Below are 5,333 nucleotides of genomic sequence, written 5' to 3' on the forward strand. Positions count from 1 at the left end.
TTTGATTCCCGGAGGGGGATGAGCAATGGTACTGGGGGCAATTACCATATCAATGGCGAGCAGTTAAAATCGCCCAGTGAGGATCCTTAGGCAAGACCCTTAACGCTACTGCCTCCCGAGCGCGGTTTCGGCTGCAGCTCACCGCTCCCCAAGGGGATGGGTCAAATGCGGAGAAAGAATTTCCCTTTGTGGGATAAAATACAGTGTATAAAAAAATAAATAAAAAAAATACATGATTGCTGATGCTTTTGTACTTTTTAAAATAAATAAATCTGATTTCTAAACATCCTCCGTGTCTTCAATGCAATTTAATGAGACACACACAGACAGAAATGTGAAAGTATGTGCTGTAAATTCAACTATTGTTCACATTCGTGAACAATAGTTGAAGCAGCAATCCGTGTTTATGAATGACTTATGACGTAAATAATTATTTCGTTCGCACAAATTAATTAATTTGTGGGAACGGAATATTATTTTGTCAGAACAAGACACTATTTCGTTAGCACAACTTAATTATTTTGTGGGAACAAGATAGTAACTTGTGGGAACAAGATATTAATCTGTGGGAACGACATGTATTTTATTTTCTCTATTCAGGACACGGGCTCTAAAAGCTTTATTTAATTTACCTTTATTTTATTTTACCTTTGACTTCAAAACTGACTATTTGAGTCATTTTGCCCTATAGCTGCTAAAGTTGTGACCCAGTCTAATTTGTAAAAACAAAAAAAGAAAAAGATTGGCAGAACACAAAAAAACAAAAACATACTATGATTTTGTTTCATGAGTTATTTGTAAAAAAAATCAGCAAATGTGACCCTAACAAAAGTTACTTTTTTCCCAAGTAAATTCAAGTTGCTAAAAGCTTATTGTGGATAATTTAATTTGGACTTCAACTGGTACACAATATCTTCAAAGCACACACATGGAAAAGAATAGGTTCCATACTGGACACATGCTATGTAAATGGCCAAAATTACCTCCTGCAAATACTCAGACAATACCATGCACACAGACTCCATCGCAGAGACGGATGCTGGCAGTGAAAGCATGCTGTTGGATTATCAAAATATTTTGGCTCAGACCTGTCTTTGTCAAAGGGAGTGGCACATTGAAATGGTTTGGAGCTATTTTTGCAGCTGTTTATCTTGGTGAAGAGAAATTTGAAGACAAAGGACACAATCTCGGCAGTGCCGCTTCGCACGGTGCAGAAACACGATCATTCAAAGCTGGACTGATAAGTCGCTCTGTTTTCCCTAACCCATAAAAATACCGCAGACTGCCTCTGAGTAATTTGGAGCCAGGGGCAGTCACAGCTGAATTCCCATTATGATATGAAATACAAAAATGGCAGAAATAGTTTTATATTTTGACTTTAAATCCTTTAGACTACAGAATAGCGAGATTAGTTTTGAACTTTTGGGTTGATACATTGGTAATCTGCTTAAACATTTCAAATCCCCTGGAAAGTATGTCCCAAAGCAAAGTGATATGCAACATTTCCTAGATTTTATAGGCTTCCTCTGATAACACTAAAATTACTATTATTTACAATTGCCAATTTTCTCTGTGATTCTCTTTTTTAGCATTTGTGTAGGAGGAGTAACCTTATTTAATGCTCTTCATCTGTTGGACTTTAAACTATCCTTTTAAAAGCATTGTCAGCTACCTCCATTCATTTGGCCAGTTGTTTTCACTTTTAATTGTGCTCCCTTGACAGTTACAGCGGTTTGGAATAGATGGGAATGCATTGAGATGGTTAGGCAAACAGATGCCCGGTTTACTTGGTTTTGGTGTTAAACAGTGATAAGATTCTTTACCAGTACCATTATCAGAGGAAACAGAACACGTGTCACCGGGTTATCTTTTTGCGTACAATGAAATGAATGAAATCAAAAGAAAAGATTGATCGTTATTAGAGCAGTAATGTCATCTTCTGTACGTAGATTTTTTTTAATTTATTAGTTTATTCTGTTAAGCCACATAATTAGGAATAAAATATGGGAAAATTGGACTTCTAGTTTATAATTAAAAGAAATTAAAGCTGCAGCCATCATTGCATAGCACAAAAGCACTACCCGCCCCCCACCCTTGCTGCCCCCTTTGATCCCACTTTAGTGGCTGAACAACTGGTATATGCATCTTATACTCCCCCTCTTCCCCAGCCACCCTGGTCAGAGCTGCACATGACAAATTGATGACAGTAAAAAAAATACATATTTTTCAAAATGGCGACTTTTTTGTTGGTTTTACTTCCATAGCAACCGTTTTATATTTTGTTTGCCAAGGGGTAATGAACACGATTTTTACATCTTTAGAAGAAACAGCAAAAGTAAGACTAAACAAAAGTAAAATTTAGCTTATCCGTAGTCTGTTTAGTTTAGTTCAGCTGTTGTCTTTTATGACTGATTTTATGTTTTTGTATAACTACCAGTGTGGAGCCCATTGAGACAACTGTGCTGTGATATTGGGCTATATAAATAAAATTGAATGGAACTGAACTGAATTTTTGTTAACCACGCCCACATTCCTATTGTGTTCATATCATATGTCATATTGTTTTGTTTAGCTTCAGCCAGGGATTTATGGGTTAAATTTTCCAAATATTCCGGTAAAGAAATCTTCAAGCAACATTGGAATGTCACTTTTGTGAACTTGCCATACTAATGCTGTTAATTATTTTTTTAACAAGGAGCTTCCCAATGATGCAACAGATGAGGCAATAGATTAAAATCCCTTTTATTTTGCAATTCAAGATGGTGGCCTCTTCTCAAGGTCAAAGGTCAGCTAAACTTTGGTTGTAGTTGTAGACCAAAGCTGGTGTTATGTGTGTGAAATTTTGTGAAAATCCCTTGAGCAAAAGTGTATTTATTTATTTATTTATATGGTAAAATGTGAGAAATCACCAAATTTAATAATTTGTCACCAAGTCGTCGAACCCTGTGTTCATCCCATAATAAACCTCCTTTGGATATTCTCTGAATTGTGAGTTTTAGTGGTGGATATTGAAATTTGAGCCCCACGAGAGACTTTGGATCCATTCATTCTTACAATGAATGAATCCAATGTTTCCATACCCGAAATTCATTTTCCCTAAATACGTGCAAATTTTGATGTGTGTTTTGATTATGTGGCAAAGATGAAATTTTCACTCAAAGGCACAGTATGAAAGAAGATTTGCAAAAGCAAACTGGTCTGGTCCAGGATTACCTTGTTGACCCCAGAAACAGAGGCGCCTCCATTTTAATTTTTCAAATCAGAGTTGGTTGTGTTTTATTTGATCTAAATCCTCCCAAAAAGACAGACAAACAGGTGTTTTTTGTGAAACAGGAAACCATAAGAGTATAATGTTTTTGCACATTATATTTTTAAAGACCGATTTATAAGGAAGGCAAACATGCGCTCTGAAAATGAAAGATCGTTGATAAGCAATGTCTAAAAATGAAGCAGGGAGCTTTTGTTTCCTGAGACAAACAATACGCGTGCGCAGAATTTTCAGATGACTATTAACATAACTCATATGAGGCATACTAATTCCTGTTTATTATTGTGCTTAATTAATATGGTTGCCAGAAGATAATAAGTGTTGTCATCTGAAAACACAACACTAAGACAAAGAGCAAAATCTAAAAATGTAATTTCCTACTTGCAAGAAGAAAAAACAGGCAATGTTTTTAGATTGAAAAACAGGAAAAATGCAATAAAAACAGGAACATGACATTCACCTGTAGAGTCATCTTTGTCAGAAATGTCACAAAGCGGTCCTATGTTTTTCCCTATTATTAATGATATCTTACCTTTAAGATTGCGAGTGTTTGTTTAAGCTAACCTCTTTTAGGATTCTGTCACAGGGAATTGATTGAGTTGTGAAGGGTACCTCCATTCTCTTTGCATTTTTTTGGCAAAACCTTAGCTGTAAAACAGATGGAATAGAATGATATTTAGTTCAAAAAAGGAGTTTATGATCCTGCAGTTTCTAAACTTGCTGACATCAACATCATGGGTTTGGGGTTTTGTTGGTTTGAATAAACTTGAAATTATGAGGAGAACTGAGATTTTGTTTAGAGATGTACAAGAAAACATCTAGGATTTTTTTCTGCAGCCTGGATTTGAAATGAAATTCAATATTAGAAAAGTGATTAATTGAAGTTGAAGTGTGCCCAGGACTGCCCGGTGTCGCAGTTGTTAGCCCCTGGTTCAACTCCAGGCAGGGGATCTGAAACAGAACATCAATGGGGGACCTTTCTGTGTGGAGTTTGCATGTTCTCCATGTGCATACATGGGTTTTCTCCGGCTTCCTCCCATCGTCCAAAAACATGCTTCGTAAGTCAATTGGCAACTCTAAATTGTCCCTAGGTGTGAGTGTGAGAGTGAATGGATGTTTCATTGTGGCGCTGCGACAGATCGGCGAACTGTCCAGGGTGTCTCCTGCCTTTGCCCACAAGTGGCCGGGATAGGCTCCGGCAGCCCCGTGACCCCGAAAGGGACAAAACGGCAGAAGATGAATGAATGAAGTGTATGAAGGCTTGTTTCCACTGAGCAGTCCGGGCTGGTTTAGAATGGTGCAGACAATTCAGGTGAGCGTTTCCACTCAAAGTTAGACCATCACGGCGCATGCAGGATGAAGCTAATGACAACCATAAAGGAGGTCATCCAGCGACTCATTTTTTTTCTATTTGGCTTTTCGTAGTTGGTAGATAAAGCATTTCATGTCGTTTGAGAGAAGATTGCGGGCGGCAAAGAGGAATACAGTACTTTCTTTTGGAGCTTTCTTTTGTCGTAATGACCTTCAGCCAATCAACAGATATCAACAGAGGCTCCGCCCTAACCGGTCCGTTTCATTTATCTATGGAATCACAACCAACGGGAGCCCAAAAATGGTATGGTTCAGTTCGTCTCAATGGGTCCATTTTATGATGGAAATGCTGAAAATACCTAACCAAACTCTACTCGACCGTACCCTACTGCAGTGGAAATAAGGCTTAAGTGTACCTACAATAAACATTACCAACATCCCTCATCTTTTTAAGCGTTTTACCTGCTTGCTCAACCAAACAGGCAAAGAACTATTTGAAAATATATTTTTAAAAACATTCTTTGTGTTCTACACTCAACCAAGACATTAAGCAAGAAAAAAAACAAAGATTTTATAATCTGCCAAAAAAATTACATATAAAATGGAGCAACAAGTTCTAAACAATGAAATGATGAATTCTTCTTAACTGTATATCAATTTGAATAAATTCAGGTCTTCTTCCACGGTCTGATGCGTTCATGAGTGTTTCTACGTGTTTCTATTGTAAAGAAAACACAGTAGTTCTTTGTCTAAA

The sequence above is a fragment of the Oryzias latipes genome, chromosome 10 (assembly GCF_002234675.1).
Source record: "Oryzias latipes chromosome 10, ASM223467v1".
Lineage (NCBI taxonomy): Eukaryota > Metazoa > Chordata > Actinopteri > Beloniformes > Adrianichthyidae > Oryzias > Oryzias latipes.